Below are 18,805 nucleotides of genomic sequence, written 5' to 3'. Positions count from 1 at the left end.
GGACGGGTTAATTCATCTAGAATTACAGACAGGTTTATTCATCTAGAATTACAGACGGGTTAATTCATTTCGAATTACAGACGGGTTAATTCATCAAGAATTACAGACGGGTTAATTCATCAAGAATTACAGACGGGTTAATTCATTTCGAATTACAGACAGGTTCATTCATCAAGAATTACAGACAGGTTTATTCATCTAGAATTACAGACGGGTTAATTCCTCTAGAATTACAGACGAATTAATTTCCGGCCCCCAGACATGCCATGGGGGTCTCTTGCTGGCTTTGCCTCGGGGGGGGGGGTCACCAATATCCTTCGTCTCCTGGTCCTAAAACTGTGAATGAACTTTGCCGAGAATTCATTAACTTGTGATGTGATGCGTACGATTTTCTGTCCACTTTGTTGAAGAAAAACACCCGTCACCTTTATTGCTTCTCTTGTATAAGGATGTGGATCACAGCTGGTACTCAGCATATTTTGTCTTGGAACATGGATGACCTCCCATGGATTGATTGGCATATTGGTAATTTGTAACACAGGTAGAACCTGCATAGTCCGTGAGCGTCAGTTGCGGCTGTATGGACATGTGGCTCGTTTTCCTGACTCTGATCCTGCTCACCAGATTCTCTCAGCGAGGGAGTCTCATGAGTGGAGGAGGCCAGTGGGTCGACCACGTGCCTCATGGTTGCAACAGGTTGACCATCATCTCAAGGAGATGGGGATGGGCCTGGCATCTGCCTGGGGGATGGCCAGACGGAGGCCCCTGGAGTACCGGCGGAAAGTGGACGCAGCGACGTGCTGTTCTGGCACATGCTCCCATACCTGACCTGACCTGACAGGTAGAACAGTTGGGCTGACACTTAGCACCTCGAGTTGTATGGCCGATATGCCCCCGAGCAGAGATCCTGTATCGTCCGTATCAGACACCACTATGTTGGACACAGTTTTTCTTTTGTCAAACTTCAAACTGCTGTCAAATGTACCCTGAATGGGTAGAAGTGTGTTGAACCACATGTGAATTTGGGAGTGGCTGACTTGGATCGAGTGCGGTGGTGGCCATCTTGACATTGCTTGTGGTAAGTGTCCCTGTCCATGAGATCGACAGAAACCCTGGAATCGATAATCATTTTCACAAGAATATCGATTTTCACCATAATGGTGTCCATCCACAGCGGCCGATCCGTGCAATGAAACACATAACTATCCCAATGATCATCTTCAGAATCTGTGACCTGTTGCTCCACAGGCACAGCAAGACTGAGAGGTGCTCAACCTTCTCGTGACGTCACAATGATGTTTCGAATTGCGTTGTTTCCCCTCAAGAGTCTCGGATACCTCCATAGGCCGAGCTATTCGTCGCATGGTGTCAATGTTCAAATCAGGTCTGCCAATTCATTCATTCTCCCTTCACTCCTTCGCACATCAATCCTTCATTCCTTCACACAATCTCACATCAGAACACCATTATAAATGTAAAAGAATTCACATTATTTATCACTAATTATTAATATTTATCTATCTATAATTCCAGCAATCTGTGTGTGTGTGTGTGTGTGTGTGTGTGTGTGTGTGTGTGTGTGTGTGTGTGTGTGTGTGTGTGTGTGTGTGTGTGTGTGTCTGTCTGTCTGTCTGTCTGTCTGTATGTGTGTGTCTGCGACCGCCGTTTCTCGACAACCACTGGTCCAATCTAATTGAAACTTGCCAGGAATATTGCTGGGGCCCTGAGGATGTGCCTTTTCAAGGTTTGATATTAATCGGACAAGTGGTTCCCAAGTTATGGCCATTTATTTACCAACCAATGACAGGACACGGTGCTATGACATCACGAATGACGTCACAATTCTTTTTTTTCTTTGCACTATTGACGTCACAATTCTTTTTTTTTTTTCTTTTTTGCAAGTACGGCCACGCACGTACGGGCCCGCACTAGTTTGTCTAATAGTGTATCTTATTCTTGACTGTTTCAGGTTATTATTACAGTTAATATCTACCCATACAAAACACACTGTATTTCTGTTTGAGTAGTTGTCTGTCCCCCTCTGTAATGATGATTTAAGAAGGGTTTTAAAGGCCAATCTTTAAACATGACTGTGTGTTCACTACGGGCTATTTTTCAGGATAAAAAAACAACTTGAAAAACATTCTTCATAGAAGAGTAATTCCGTCTCTTCTATTGGAATTGTAGACGGTGACGGGAAACCAGGCCTCAATGGCGGTATACAGAAACGCCATGATGTTGTTCTGTTCTCTGTGTCTGTGTGGGCACGGGATTACCGTGCAGGGGCCATTCCGGGCAAGCATGGTTTTTGGCCCAGTCGGGCACGTTGTGTGATGAGTGATATTAAAGTTGATTTCAACCTCATCAAGATTGGTGTTTTAGCCGTGGTGCTCCGCTGGGGAATCCCGTTAACCTTTTAGGCGAAGCGTAAACTAGCACAGGATATCATTCTTATGTTCCTGGAAGTAGCGCGAGTTGAAGTACGTGTCAGTTGTCAATGGCACGTAAAAAAAAAACTGTGGTCACCTTTTCATCAAATTCAGCAAAAAAAAATTAACACCTGCACTCTGATTGCAGGCCAGAAACTGATCTATTCATCATGTTCTCTCGCATTGAAGTGAAATTTTTTATAAAGTCAAAGAAGTACATTTCGTGCAAACGGAATTTGGGATAATCTATCTGTCTATCTACTGTACATGATAAACTAACAAATATTAAGATGGGAGGGGAGAGGAAGCGAGGAAGGGGAGAGGGAGCGAGGAAGGGGAGAGTGAGCGAGGAAGGGGAGAGGGAGCGAGGAAGGGGAGAGGGAGCGAGGAAGGGGAGAGGGAGCGAGGAAGGGGAGAGGGAGCGAGGAAGGGGAGAGGGAGCGAGGAAGGGGAGAGGGAGCGAGGAAGGGGAGAGGGAGCGAGGAAGGGGAGAGGGAGCGAGGAAGGGGAGAGGGAGCGAGGAAGGGGAGAGGGAGCGAGGAAGGGGAGAGGGAGCGAGGAAGGGGAGAGGGAGCGAGGAAGGGGAGAGAGGGAGCAAGGAAGGGGAGAGAGGGATCAAGGAATCATTTCCTTCCCTTTCCCACCCCTCTTGTCTCCTGCTCCCCTTGTTGTGCATTTCTGTGTGTTAGCTCTCATACAAGCCTCGACAGTGTATACAAAAAAGGAAAAGGGGGGTGGGAGGGGGGGAAGAGCGAGGAAGGGTTGGAGGGCGAGGCCTCACCACACGTCGATATACACTCCGAGAGGAGGAAGGAAGCGAGGAGGATGGGGGAAAGAGGGGGATAGTGGGAAGGAAAAGGGGGGTGTTCTTGACAGGCGTTTGATAGGGGGTCTCGAGGGAAGGGGGAATGGTCCCCTTATGCCGGCATTAGTACAGGATTGAATGAAATTGGTTACGTTAATACAGCACCAGCACGTTCAAACGAGTCATACTAAACAATGCCCGGACACTGCGCAGAGACGTCCGTGGGGGATGGAGGGGCTTTGGGAGAAAGTAAGTGTGAGCGAAGGGGAAGAGAAGGAAGGGCATTTTTATTCAATCATCGAAATAGCCGCACTGGTGTTCGTACCTTTATTGAATTTCCACACATATGGTAAGCTCGAGAATCTCTTAACCTGAGACGAATTGCGGAATTGATCTGAGCAGCAGTTCCGATTGCTTCAAAAAAAACAAAAAACGCTTTCATTTGTCCAATTCGCAAATTCTTTGACACCCCTTCCTCTCCTCGACCTCCGGAAAGTTGCATGGTGGTAGAGGCGGTTTGGGAGGAGCATAGCATGAGGAGAAAGGAAGGGAAGGCAGCACGAGGGGAGGGAAGGGAAGGCAGTGTGAGGGGAGGGAAGGGAAAGCAGGGAGAGGGGAGGGAAGGTCAGGTCAGGTCAGGTATGGGAGCATGCGCCAGAGCAGCGCGTCGCAGCGTCCACTTTCCACCAGTACTCCAAGGACCTCCGTCTGGCCACCCCCCAGGCATATGCCTGGCCCATCCCTATCTCCTTGAGATTCTGATCAACCTGCTGCAACCACGAGGAACGTGGTCGGCCCATTGGCCTCCTCCATTCACGAGGCTTCCTCGCTGAGAAAATCTGGTGAGCAGGATCAGCATCAGGAAAACGAGCCACATGTCCATACAGCCGCAGCTGACGCTCATGGACTATGCAGGTAATAAATCTCATTTGAGTCACTCTCAGCAACCACTCATTGGACACAAAGTCCAACCAGCGATAGCCAATAATTCTCTGAAAAGACCTGGTACCAAAGGAATTAAGTCTCTGTCTCAGATCCCTGGTCAGTCCAAGTGTCACATCTGCAGAGCAAGACTGGAAGCACCAAGGACCTGATGACTCAGACTTCTGTCCTCCTGCACAGGTACCGGCAGCGCCACACCCCATGATCCAGTGAATCCATGACTCCCCAGGCCAGACCCAGACATCTATTGACCTCTGGCTCAAAACCAGCAGAGACATGAATATCACTGCCAAGGTAAGTGAATCGCTCCGTGACCTAAACATCCTCGCCACAAATAGGCACAAACAATATGGCAGCATCCAAGATGTCATTGAAAGTCTGGATCTTAGTTTTGACCCAGGAAACCCGTAATTCCAGTGGCTTTGACTCCTCATTCAGCACCTCGAGGGCCCCCAAAAGGATATCTAGAATCTCCGCAAAGATGACTGCGTCGTCTGCGAAATGAAGGTCAGAGATCTTGACATTCGCAAACGATGCAGTGCAGCTTGATCCCTCCAACATCCTCCACAGAACCCAGTCCATACAAGCGCTGAAAAGTGTGGGGACCAGTAGAACCCCTGAGGAACTCCAGTAATAATGGGAAATAAGTCAGTGATGGTATCATCACATCTCACAGCACTCTCAGTTCCAGAGTAGATTTCAGACATCAGATTGATCCTTTTGGTGGCACCCCACGAAGACAAGAATCCTCCAGAGGGCATCTCAATTCACTGAATCAAACGCTTTACAGAGATCACCATAAGCTGCAAAGCAGCCCCTGCCGAAACTCTCATCTGCGTTCGGTGAGGATCTAAAGAGCGAGGACACGGTCGATCGTTGACCTCTTTGGTGTAAAGCCTGACTGCTCTGGATGCTGGTACTCAAGCAGATGGTGGCGAACCATATGAAGAATTATCCGACCAAAGACCTTGCCTGGCACTGAGTGCAGCATTACCCCTCGGTAGTTGGTGCAGTCTTGGCGATCACCCTTCCCTTTACAAAGAGGGACAACAAGGCCCCTCTTCCAGTCAGTTGGGATGATGCCTATGTTCCAGGCAGAGTGCAGAACTACATGCAACGATGCGAGTACAGCATTTCCACCAGCCTTGAGAGGTTCAGCAGGGATGCAACAGATCCCAGGAGCTTTACCCCATGTCAACCGCTTCACCGCAGCTTGTGTTTCCACAAAGAAAGGTGGATCACAGTTGATTGGAAGGTCAGCAAAAGGGATAGTAACACCCCTGACATCCAACTCGACTGCATGTGGATCAGCCTGGTACAGCCACTCAAAGTACCCAGCCCAGCGGGCCTTCACTTCGCACTCCTATGTCAAGAGCCCACCATCCTCTGCTCTCACTGCAATACACCGAGGGACGGGCTTGCAAGAACGCAATGTGAGAATTCCCCTGAAAGCAGAATTACAATCACACAAGTGATGCTCTACCCCCTCACAGGTTCCTCCCTCATAGGACTCCTTGTCCGCCCTCAGAGCACACAAAGTTTTACGCCTCAGCTCTCTGAACAGCTCAGCTCTGCCATTTAGCCTGGACCTGCAATTCTGGTCAATGGTATCCAGTGTCCGTTGAGAGACAAAATTCTTCTTCACCCTGCGGTGAGTTCCAAGACGTCCACGAGCAACATCAAGGACGGTGGGCTTGAAGGCACTCCACAACTCTTCAGGATTCTCCAAAGCACCCAGACCACCCCCCCAAATCTCCACTCATCCTGTTCGCAAACTCCTCAGCTACCCTGTTATCCTTGAGCTTGCCAACATCCAGCCGAGGCTGGGATGGTACCATTCTCCAAGATTTAACCTGCAACTTCAGAGTTGCTGCAACAAGCCTGTGGTCGGTATTTAGGAACTGAGCACTTCGGTAGACCCTGCACTTCTGGATCATCCTCCAGCGACCATCAACGAGCACATGGTCAATCTCCTTTGCCACACCACCAGCATTGAAACACCAAGTCCTGCGATGAGCTTGTGGATGCTGAAACCATGAACCAGCCACCCCAAGTCTACGACTTCTTGCAAAGTCAAGGAACTTAGTGCTATTCTGGTTCACAGTTCTCGCCCCATGGGGACCAACACATGTCTCATAATCATCCCTATAAGTTCCAGTTGATGCATTGAAATCCCCCAAGACTAGAAGAGTATCTCACCTGTTGCACTGATCAACAATCTCACAATCAATAAGTGAGTTCAAGTACACAGTGTTCACTAACCTGACTTAGGTTTTCAATTTCCTCTTCAATGCAGCAACAGCAGCACTTGTTTCTTCCCCTCAGGCCCAGTTGAAAATGAAAGTATATGATACTTCAAAGCAATTGATGGTAGTTCCCTGTGTTCCCTGTCATGGCTAGGTTAGAATGATTGTATAATACATTACAAATGCTGATTTTCGAATCTATATGCCATACGTACATGTACGTTATTGCTCATATCTCAGAAACTATTGGAGTGCCCATCACAAAACTTATGTGGAAGCTTCTTGACATCATAAGGTACCTCTGGGATGAATTTGAGGAAATTTGAAGGATACATTTTTTGGGGATTCACGATTGAAGTATATATTTTGTGATAACTTTTTTGTGGTTGGAGGTAGGAAAATGTTGCCCAGACAAATTCATAGGGCATGAAAATACCTTTAAAATGACACCAAAACCAGTTCTCTAGGTGTTATACTTTTAGAGATATGGCCATTTGAATTCGCGACGTCATGCTAATTAGTCCAAAATTCGTTCGTCTGTATCTCACTAATTAAGAGGCTGTTAGCAAAAATATTTGAGTTCTTGTCGTTTTTCATGGGTCCCAATTGGTTCCCAAAGTTTTACAAAAATCTGAGAGATGACGGCAGATTCTTTGATGATTTGACATGGATTGACCCTTCTGTTAAAATGATGATCGCAGGTTTATCAAATTGTAAGCATGAGAAAGCCATTAAAATTTGTCACCTTGTGGAAGGATGGGTGACGTAAATTAAAATGGAATGAAAATGTTTTTGTGTGCGAATTTCATGAATAAAACACTCAGCAGGTAAAACAAAATAAGTGATAAATTAAACAGCTTTTTGCTGGCTTTTCATACAAGTGGTAAATGGTCACATTGGATGAATCTCATTGATGACTTCTTGGCAGGACGATTACAGTCTCATTCAATGTCTTCTTGTTTTTGTTTCCTGAGATACTTCACATTTTAGTCATATTTTTGTTTGCATAAAATAAGTGTAAAGTATGACAAAATGCATGACCAAACTGCGTGGGACGGGAGGTTGTGTGGCTGTACAATCGACTCTTCGTTAAGATGAATTGACAAACATTGCAGAGAAAATTTGTCTTAATGAACATTCATATTATAATGAGTCCCTTTAACAAGTCCATTATAATGACTCCCATATTATAATGAGTCCCTTTACCAAGTCCCTTGTAATGAATCCCATATTGAAATGAGTCCCTATAATGAGATGTTCCTTTAAGGCCCAGTCACACCTTGACGTTTTAGCCAGCTTTTGCCGATTTTTGATAAATTTGTCTAAAACGCTGGCACACGTCGAATACGTTATGGGTAAGTTTTGGAAACATTGAGAGTACGCTGAAAAACACTGCCATACGTCGTAGTACGCTGGCTTTCATCGTTGTACTTTGCGGTTATCCTCAAATTTTAGCATGCTTGAAATTTTACGACTTATGCCAGCGTATGACTCACAAGTTCCGCTATGCTGGCCATAAGTTGTAGGCACGTAATGCGATCGTTGACACACGTCGACACACGTTACTTGTAAGTTAATCATAAGTCGAAACACGTCGAGGTAATGTTCAGCGTACCGAAACTTATTTCTAACCTATGAGTTACGTGTTGTAGGCACGTTACACGATCGTTGACACAGGTCCACACACGTTACTTGTAAGTTACTCATAAGTCGAAACACGTCAAGGTAATGGTTAGCGTCAGTGTTCCAGACCAGTGTTCCTGGTTTTTTTGGGGGGTTTTTTTTCTTCGGTATGACGGTGATGTTGACACTTCAATTTCTAGTGCGGTTATGATTTAAATCGTTGAGCGGCAGGCTATTAATTATATTATATTAGAACCGCACTAGAAATCGAAATGTCAACATCACCGTCATACCGAAGAAAAAAGAAAAAAAAACCAGGGAGTCTGGAACACTGACGCTAACCATTACCTTGACGTGTCTCGACTTATGAGTAACTTACAAGTAACTTTTGTCGACGTGTGCCAACGATCGCATATCGTGCGTACAACTTATTCCCATCGCATGCGGAACGTGTGAGGCATACGGCAAGTATGTCGTAAAATTTTTAACACGTTTAAATTTTCAAGACGTACTCCACTTACTACGACGTATGATAGCGTATTTTAGCGTTCTATTCATGTATACCAAACTTACCCATACCGTATTCGACGTGCGCCAGCGTTTTAGACGCATTTTTCAGAGGTCGGCATACGCTGGCAAGATCGCCAAGGTGTGACTGCGATGTTGACACTTCCATTTCTGCGGCGGTTATGATTTGAATCATTGTGTGGCAGCCTTTTAATAGACTACACCACGTGATCGTCGGCGATACGTGCAGCGCGCTATGCATAAGTTAGACTATCGTTGGGCATAGGTTGTGAACGCCGACAACAGGCTAAGCATTCGTTGGTATAAGTTATCTAGAAGACAATGAAACGTTCTGTGTCCGTTACAAATATGTTATGCATACGACCAACTCGTTATGAATACGTCCGAATCTTTTTTAAAAAAAACATCAAAAGTTCAGTGTAAGCCAGCGTTTTACATACATTTTGATACGTTACCATTGCTGGCTAAAACGTCAAGATGTGACTGGGCCTTTAACAAGGAACATCGATGCAGGAGGAGGCTATTAGGCCCATCAAAGCCTGCACTAGTATTTCCAACTTATGGTTGATTGTCCATGCTCTATCGTTTTTAAATGCTGAGCATCAAGCAAGGAAGCAGCACGGACCATTTTTAAAGTCTTTGTTGTGACTCGACCAGGGTTCGAACCGCCAACCTCTGAGACTCAGAGCGGACACTCTCACCGTGTACCACAGATGCTGGTTCCTATCTGTGATTACATGGTTGCACAATACTAATTTATTTAACAATCCGATAAAGCTTGCGAAGGAGTGTATAATCGTATTATATGCAATATGTACAGAACAAGGACATACCCTAACCAGACCCAATGTTGGTGGAACCATTAGGCAAACTCGGTGGTCACCTAGAGCAGCGAAATTTGGGGAGACAAAAAATGAATGAAAGAACGATTCATGAGATTACATTAATGAACAAGAAAAAGAGCTATCAGAGATTGCATTCCCACGCCAGGAGTTCTTTTGAGTGGTGTATTTTATAGGTTTTCGGGTAAATACCAATATGGTTGCCAAACCATGGGACCTTTGATTTCATATGTGTGAACCTTTTGTTCCTCATGGACAGGTGGTCATACGTGTAAAGCTTCGCCTCAATTTGTTCAGCCACCTCAGAGAAGAAAATTTTTGAAGGATTTTTTTTAAAACAACATGGCTGCTGAATCACGTGACTGATGACATCATTAATTTTTTTCCCTGTGGACCATTTTATCCCAAGATGACCCTCCAAAATTTTCATACTGATCGGATGTGGTGTTCTACATATGCAATTATGACGTCATAACAAGGGCACCTATGACATCATTAAAAAAATCGCACATTCCCCATGAGGAGTACTTACTATGTGCCAAGTTTCTATTTTTTCCTTGGTGCGGTTTCAGAGATAGAGGTCCAGATTTTTTCCGGTTTTCCAATCTGGCTGCCACACCATGTGACCTGTGACGTCATAATTGCCATTATAACAATCTACATGAGTCTTCGCACAAATAGCGAAAATTTTGTCTCAATTCAATAAGCAGTTGCGGAGAAAAATACAAAAGTTTTGTGCAGACAATCAAACAGACAGACAAACAAACAAACGGACCCAGATGCAATACCCTCTCCTCTGGTGAGGGTAACAAGCACACTGTTTATGTGTTTTTCCTTTAATATTGTGACAATTCTGGGAGCCGAGACCCCAAGGCAACGGCACACAACATCCAACAGTTCCCGAGTCAGTTATTTCTTTATTACATGTTCTAGATAGGGTCCTTCCATTGTGTCTAATGTGTTACAAAGGGAATGTGTGTTACGTGAGGGATTAGTTAGGTTTCCCCCCCATTATCTTCTCTGTACAAGATGGATCTTCTCCTCACATGACCAAACACTCGGTGCTAGCAGCCTAATTTGCATATGCGCACCAAAACTCAGTTTGAATCTGTGTGCCACAACCAAACTGCCATTTCAACCACAATAGCCTTCTTCACCACAATTCTCCCATATGTCAGCAATAACTACCCTGCCTGTTTCAAATAAACTCTTTATTTCCACATCATCATTCAAGCTCACATTTCCAGCCAGTCTTCTTCCATACTCCACATCACTATTACCCAACAATGACACTTTGACTCCACAACCACATAAACCTCATATGTCCCACTATTACTAACCGCCTTCCCACACCTCGGGACCATCCTCTTGCCTTGCCCATGGACACCTTTGGTTCACGCTCATACCCAAGCCCAGAACCATCACAAACGGAGCCTTTACACCACGGTGCAAGTGTGCACTTACCGTTCCACCACGTTTCTTTATCAGCGGGAACTGCCCTGCTATACAGCAAGCCATCCGCACCCTTCCTGGGTGTTCAAGTGAGAGATGGGGACTGCCACACCGCCCACACGTTGGCCCCATGTTGAATTAGGAGCTGATATGCATGGCAGGTCAGAAGAGATGTGAAGGGGATTCCGGACTCGCGGACTCGCAGAGAGGTGACGTCACCCCAGAGCACATCTGGACCAATGGGCATGCCACGCTCGGAGGAAAAAGGGTGGCGCATGACCCGTGCTCCTGGGAAACACCCCTGCGAGAGGTGGGGATTCACCCTTGATCCCCTTCTCCCAAACTCCACCTCTTCCGCGGTGCTGGTGGCTGGAGCGAGAGCTTGCGGAGTAGTTGCTACAGAGCTCGTGTGGTGGTTACTGCTGGATGGAGTGGTTACTGCGAGGTTCATTGGTGCTTGCTGTTAAAGGGAAAAGAACAGAACGGAAAGCTGAGGAAGCGAACGGACCAAGCGTAATCCAGTCTGGGCGCAGTATTGGGCGAGAGGCAAAATCAACAACCATACACGATCAGCAGGTCTGATTTTTACATATTATTTTTCTCTTTCTGACTCGTCTACTGTAGACACACGAAAAGCTATCAGCGACGACAAAGCCCGAACAACCGTTCTTTTTCGAGTGAACACACACTCGCACTATATCTTTCTCGCTCTTTCTTTCCAGATAAAGCACCGACACCACACCCCACTCGCTCCTCTTCATCAAGGACCCAGATATCCCCTTTTGCTCTCCATTACTTCCCACCCTTACCTTCCTTGCACTTTGGACTAGCACGTGCCTGCATGTACGTGTCGGGTAAGTCAGAGGCTGCCAACGCCTCAGCATGTCTTATCTCTCTTGCTCATCCTTCCTTCCGCAGAGTGATTCTGATGGCGGCTATCACGTTAATTTAAGTAAGACTGTATAAGATAAATAGCTTGGGTGAATTCTGCTCTTTGTCTCTATTGCATGAATCTGTGTCATTGTATGTCTTTTACCACACCACACGGATACTCTATGTCCCTGCTGCATGAATACCCCTGTGAATAAACCCCTTGTCTTCACTGTGCCACATGCTTTTCCTCGTGCTTCTTGAAATATAAACCCTTGTCAATTGTTCAGTTGAACCTGCTTGTAGTATCCTTTCTTCATTGGCCCAGCACAATCCACATGATTGTTAGATGGGAAGTTTCACCCCATGTAATTTGCTCTCATTAGCCAGTGTGCTCTCACTGTATCACTCAGCAGTAGTCTGAGTGGACACTAAGGGCATGAACCTCAGTTAATTGAGCCAGCTCCTCAGGTAAACGGTGTTAGATGGGTAACCCTGTTAGAGTTGACGAAGTTAAATGATGTTTGTGGTTGCCCAGCAACCTGCCAGGCTGCGGAGTTGTCCACGACTCGTCGGCCTTCAGGACCGCGCATTCGGGAGGAACCTGAGTACTTCCCCTTGCGGTAATCGCTAAACCCTCGAGTCCATAGCAATATGAACTGTTATTATTAATGGTCAGCTCTGGCCACCACTGAAGGCGCTCCTTTCAACCCCCCCCCCTCCCCTTTCCGGGGACACCAGAAGTACAACCTGAAATTGTGTGTTGAGGTAAGAACCACAACTGACACCTGAAAACTGCTGATAGCTGTAGACGTGTCATGGGGGCTCAAGCAGCCTTGGAGAGAACGAACGGAGCACGATTGCAAGGTAAAATAGTGAAGAGCCAAAGCTTTCTGGAAGAGAGAGAGCTCGGCAGTCTGCATGTTCGTTGTAAGAGTTCCTTGAGGGTGGCGAGTGAATTGCCAGCCAATGCAGAACGAGTTCCAAATTTGTCACAACCGCAAGATGTTTTGTACTTTGTGAAAAAATAACCTCACAGATGATCTAAGCTGTTAGATTTAGATCTAAGCTGTTAGCTGTTAGATCAACACATTTATTGCTCTCCGTATCCTCTTCACCCTCCCTGTTTCTGTGGCCATTGGGGAGTGAAGCTTTTCCAAGCTACAGTTGATCAAAACATACTGTACATTTGTTCCTTAATGGTGCAACAAACACTTGTCGGGCTATCCAACTCATCAATAGATCATGAAATTGCACAAACATTCACCTGAAGGGACTTGTTTCTACATTTGGTAAACTGAGAGCGCAGAAAGTGAAGTTCTAAATTGTAATGATCAATCAACTTTGTTGCAGGAACACATCGTATGACATCACGTGATCCATATCACACATAACGTGCACTTCTTTGAGTACGTATACAGTATTATTGAAAGTGTAGAACAATGAGAATATACAATCAGGATCAGATTCACCTTTTTCATGTGAAACTAGAGGGGGAGCACTCGGTAGAGTGCAAAACCTCCGCCGCCAATACTGCAAGGTCACTCAAGTGAACCTGATATCCTATTCATTCAATTTGACGTCAACAGTGCTCACAGAGTTATAGTTTGCAACTTTCCCTTTTACTTTTAACTTTTACATCCTCAATTCATTCGTCATAACTAGATTCCTTGAGACAGAAATTGATTTTACGTGGGTATATCCACCTGAAGTTCCAAAATCAGCTGCAATTATAATTGTGGCATGTTTTTTTTGTTGGAAATCACTTATAACATGTAGAAATTCAAAAAAAAAAAATCGAAATTTTGTTGAAAAATAAAGTTGCAAAAATTTTTTTTTTCTCCAACAATTTTTTTTTTGGGGGGGGGGGTTGGAAATCACTTAAAACATGTAGAAATGCAAAAAAAAAAAATTCTAATATTTTTTCAAAATGGCCGCCATAGCGGCCATATTGGATTTTGGACCAAGTCCAAAATCTAATGGCATGATCCTTGGACCAGACCTCATCCCCCCCACCAAGTTTTGTCGAAATCCGTCGAGGAGTTTTTTCCATAATACTGTTCACAAACAAACAAACAAACAAACAAACAGAAAGGGGTGAAAACAGTAACCTCCGATCTTCGATGGCGGAGGTTAATAAATCTGAAATTATAAATGCAGAAGTTTTATTCATACTAATGCACAATATGCATTTTTGAAAGTTAATTGTGTGTTGAGGGAGTGGGGGGAACTGAAAGTTTGCCAAGCCCTAGGAGGACACCTAATACCCTTTCACCGGCCCTGACCAGACCATGTATTTGTTCGCCTGTTAAAAATCACGCTCTGCTTCACACGGCATTGCCTTGCTTTGCGTTTATATATTCGTTTGAGAAGTTATGAAACAACATATGCTGGTGAAAGCTTGCATTGGTGAGTTGAAGACAAATTTGCTGCTGTCGCTCAGATAAAAGTTGTCCAATGTACCCCTAGTCCGGTATACCGAGGGAATACTGAGTCAGCAAAGCGCAGAGCTTTGCAACACAGCAACCGATTCCTCCCCCTCTCAGATGTGAGCAGATGTGCTTGGCTTCACTCCTTTTAGTTTCACTGCTTGGGGAAAGAAAAATGTTGGCCTAGTGCTCCAGCATGCAAAAAAGGATAATTTACTGTACTTTTATATCTTTTTTAACTTACATTGAACCAGGTCCATCCATGGTAGATTCACACCAGGAATTGTCACGTGTTTGGAACAATTGGAAAACAAACACATGGTCTAGTGGTGATAAACTGATAGGCTTAAGCTGGGAATGCTGTGTTAGAAACAAAGGTGAACGTTTCTGTTGTAAGGTCTGCACCAATGGATATTGGCCGGACGGGGCAGTGCACGGGGCAGTGCCAGAGTGTACTACAGAATATGGTGCTGGGGGGGTGCGTTAAGGGGCATGAGGCTATATGGAATTGGAGATTGCCTGAATATGTGGCTACATGGGAGTGCATGTGATGCAGCTGTATCGGATGGGAGGTTATTAGGAATGGTATTGTGGCCACATAGGATGATAAATTGTATGACTGTACGTGTGTGTGTGTGTGTGTGTGTGTGTGTGTGTGTGTGTGTGTGTGTGTGTGTGTGTGTGTGTGTGTGTCAGCTGCAGGAGCAGGAAGAGGCAGAGAGTTAAGCTAACTCACAGCCGGGCGGCCCAGCTGTCGGTTTGTCCGGCATTTCCGCTAACATAACAGCTGAACTGCTTTTGCAGTGAATTTCAGGCACTTCAGCGTGTTTATTCCTCAGCATCCCTTCATCATATCAGTTGCTTCATCTTCCATGTCTGTGAATAACCTGGTGGTTTACTTTGAGAAAAATTCCAATATTCAAGCTCCAAAATCAGATTCTCATGAATACGTCATCGATGAAGTGAAATCTCATGGATTGGAATTCCCCCTAAGTCGTGCAACATACCAGAGTCAACAAGTTGGATTTGAACCTTATGATTGAGCCACCCAGTGAAGAGGACGTTTTCATTTCTGTGTTGCTTAACCGACACCGCTCTTCATGGGATAAACATTGCTGTGTTTGGTGCATTCGCTTTCCTCCCTCAAACCCCACCCCAAGTTTGCCAACCTCAAAATTGCTGTCACACAAAAGCTGTCCTTTACCAACAACATATTTAGCACATATCTAAACCAACCCTTCAAAAATGATAATCATCTTCCTGATTGTTATCATTAACCTCTCAAGTGACTCTTGATTGTCTACGATCAAATCTTGTCAAACTCTGAGACCAGTGGTCGTTGTTTTGTTGCAGATTTGTCTGCTGGGAAGACCGCCTGGAGTGTTCGCAGTGGTGCTGGATCCTAACCTTTGGCCTGAGCATGAAAGTGACAGCACATGTTTAATGAGGCGCCCGTTGTCGTCATCACGAGGGCCACGGTAACAGGACAGGGTTTGTCTGTACCCACGTTCCTAAACTGGCCCGTGGAACACAGCCACCAAGTGTGCATGTTTATCACGTGGTATGTCTTGGCTTGCAACAGACATCTTGCAGCCATCTGATAGTGATGTTACAGTTTACAGTGAGATTATACAACTGATGGTGATGTTACAGCTAATGGTGATGTTACAGTTTACAGTGAGATTATATAAGTGATGCGACAGCTAATGGTGATGTTACAGCTTACAGTGAGATTATATAACTGATGGTGATGTTATATACAGCTGATGATGAAGTTACAGCAAATGGTGATGTTACAGCTTACAGTGAGATTATATAATTGATGGTGATGTTGCAGCTTACAGTGAGATTAAATAAATGATGGTGACGTTACAGCGAATGGAAATGTTGCAGCTTACAGTGAGATTATCTAACTGATGGTGAAGTTACAGCTTACAGTGAGATCATATAACTGATGGTGAAGTTACAAATAATGGTGATGTTACAGCTTACAGTGAGATTGTTTAACTGATGGTGATGTTACAGCTTACAGTGAGATTATATAACTAATGGTGATGTTACAGCTCACAGTGAGATCATATAACTGATGGTGAAGTTACAGATAATGGTGATGTTACAGCTTACAGTGAGATCATATAACTGATGGTGAAGTTACAGCTATTGGTGATGTTAAAACTTACAGTGAGATTATATAACTGATGGTGATGTTATATACAGCTGATGATGAAGTTACAGCAAATGGTGATGTTACAGCTTACAGTGAGATTAAGTAAATGATGGTGACGTTACAGCTAATGGAAATGTTGCAGCTTACAGTGAGATTATCTAACTGATGGTGAAGTTACAGATAATGGTGACGTTACAGCTTACAGTGAGATTATATAACTGATGGTGAAGTTACAGATAATGGTGACGTTACAGCTTACAGTGAGATTATATAACTGATGGTGAAGTTACAGATAATGGTGATGTTATAACTTACAGTGAGATCATATAACTGATGGTGATGTTACAGCTTACAGTGAGATTATATTACTGATGGTGAAGTTACAGATAATGGTGATGTTACAGCTTACAGTGAGATTATGTAACTGATGGTGATGTTCCAGCTTACAGTGAGATTATATAACTGATGATGTTGCAGCTTACAACTGATGAGATTTTCTAACTGATGGTGAAGTTACAGCTATTGGTGATGTTAAAACTTACAGTGAGATTATATAACTGATGGTGAAATTTCAGATAATGGTCATGTTATAGCTTACAGTGAGATTATATAAATGATGGTGATGTCACAGCTTACAGTGAGATTATATAACTGATGGTGATGTTACAGCTTACAGTGAGATTATATTACTGATTGTGAAGTTACAGATAATGGTGATGTTACAGCTTGCAGTGAGATTATATAACTGATGGTGATGTTACAGCCTTACAGTGAGATTATATAACTGATGGTGATGTTACAGCTTACAGTGAGATTATATTACTGATGGTGATGTTACAGCTTACAGTGAGATTACATTACTGATGGTGAAGTTACAGATAATGGTGATGTTACAGCTTACAGTGAGATCATATAACTGATGGTGAAGTTACAGATAATTGTGATGTTACAGCTTACAGTGAGATTATGTAACTGATGGTGATGTTCCAGCTTACAGTGAGATTATATAACTGATGGTGATGTTGCAGCTTACAGTGAGATTTTCTAACTGATGGTGAAGTTACAGCTTAGTGAGATTATATAAATGATGGTGATGTTACAGCTTACATTGAGATTATATAACTGATGGTGATGTTACAGCTTACAGTGAGATTATATTACTGATGGTGAAGTTACAGATAATGGTGATGTTACAGCTTGCAGTGATATTATATAACTGATGGTGATGCTACAGCTTACAGTGAGATAATATTACTAATGGTGATGTTACAGCTTACAGTGAAATTATATAACTGATGGTGATGTTATATACAGCTGATGATAAGGTTACAGCTAAAGGTGATGTTGCAGCTTACAGTGATATTATATAACTGTTACAACGCTTATATAGTGATGTTATAGATGGTGATGTTGCAGCTCACAGGCACCCAGTGATGTTATAACTGATGGTGATGATGTTACTTCTGATGGTGAGATCAACTTTCGAGCCATCTTTCGATTGCAGTGTTTGAACAGCCAGACTGTGCTCTGTAGGAGAACACTGAAGTTTTTCGTTTGTTTGATTCTCTGATCCACTGCGGAATAGCAAAATGTTTCCCAAGACACATCGATGGGCTTTCACTTAGCAAGTAACCCCAAAGCACTGACCGTGAATATCCCCACAAAAGCCCCTAATAAAATCAGCTCTCAACTAACGCAGAACCACATGAACAGCACCAATGTTCAAACCACCCAAGCACACTGTACACTAATTAAATTACTTGCTACCAGCTGATTAAGTCATGGCACTCAGGATAGTGGGAGGGTGATGGAGGAATGGGGAAAGGTAGAAGGGAGTGGGTGGGAATGCTATGCAGCGACCTTCTGTGATTTCCCTCCCTCCACCACCCTTTCCCCCCACCAAACCTTTCCCATCCTCCCAGCAGTGAAGAATCACTTCCTGTTGAAAACCACCCCTCCACCACTGCCAGCTGCCATCTCTCTCCAGGAGAAAAAAAACCTTTTAATCATCATTATGTGACGGTTTGACAAAAGGGTAGTTGTGACTGTGAGGCTCTGATGCTGAACTTCACTGAAAATGACACTTTTCCCACACACCCATCCACACCACCAGACATACTCCTTCTATCTTACGACCTCAGAGATTGATCAAATGTGTGCCCTCCTCTCTTCTGCCCCTACTTTTTGGACTGCTTTCCAAATTGCATTTTGTTCGTAAGATTATAAATTCAAGACGGTATCCACCACCTCTCTCTTTTCCCCTGTTTCTGTCATAGCTTCCCCCCTATCCTCCTCCCCTTCCTTCCCTTCGATTCTCCCCTCCCCACACCTTTCCTTTTGCTTCAAACTCCCTGTCCTACCTCCTTATGCTTTCATACCTCTGTCCTTCACTTTACACATTATTTCCCTTGCCTGATCTATCCTGCCCTTTTCATTTCATCGCCATCATTTAAATAATTTCCCACTATTTTA

At 44.2% G+C, this 18,805-nt stretch overlaps 1 protein-coding gene and 1 long non-coding RNA gene across 3 annotated transcripts in view; one reads left to right on the top strand and one right to left on the bottom strand.

The window, feature by feature from the left end:
* The window catches only part of LOC147014295 (uncharacterized), a 130,829-nt gene that overhangs the window by 14,908 nt on the left and 97,116 nt on the right, over positions 1 to 18,805 (top strand). For both annotated transcript variants that reach the window (XM_085852186.1, XM_085852187.1), the window contains exon 2: positions 15,520 to 15,727. The gene's annotated coding sequence lies outside the window, so the exon portion shown is untranslated. The remainder of the gene's footprint in view (positions 1 to 15,519; positions 15,728 to 18,805) is intronic.
* The window catches only part of LOC147014296 (uncharacterized), a 75,475-nt gene that overhangs the window by 36,706 nt on the left and 19,964 nt on the right, over positions 1 to 18,805 (bottom strand). Inside the window, exon 3 of the long non-coding RNA XR_015050707.1 lies at positions 10,880 to 11,327. This is a non-coding gene — a long non-coding RNA (uncharacterized LOC147014296). The remainder of the gene's footprint in view (positions 1 to 10,879; positions 11,328 to 18,805) is intronic.

The sequence above is a fragment of the Eptatretus burgeri genome, chromosome 13, assembly GCF_056783735.1.
Source record: "Eptatretus burgeri isolate ZD-2024b chromosome 13, Ebu_testis_v1, whole genome shotgun sequence".
Classification (NCBI taxonomy): Eukaryota; Metazoa; Chordata; class Myxini; order Myxiniformes; family Myxinidae; genus Eptatretus; species Eptatretus burgeri.
The sequence above is the reverse complement of the archived record's forward strand: the minus strand, read 5'-3'. Positions and strand labels throughout refer to the sequence as shown.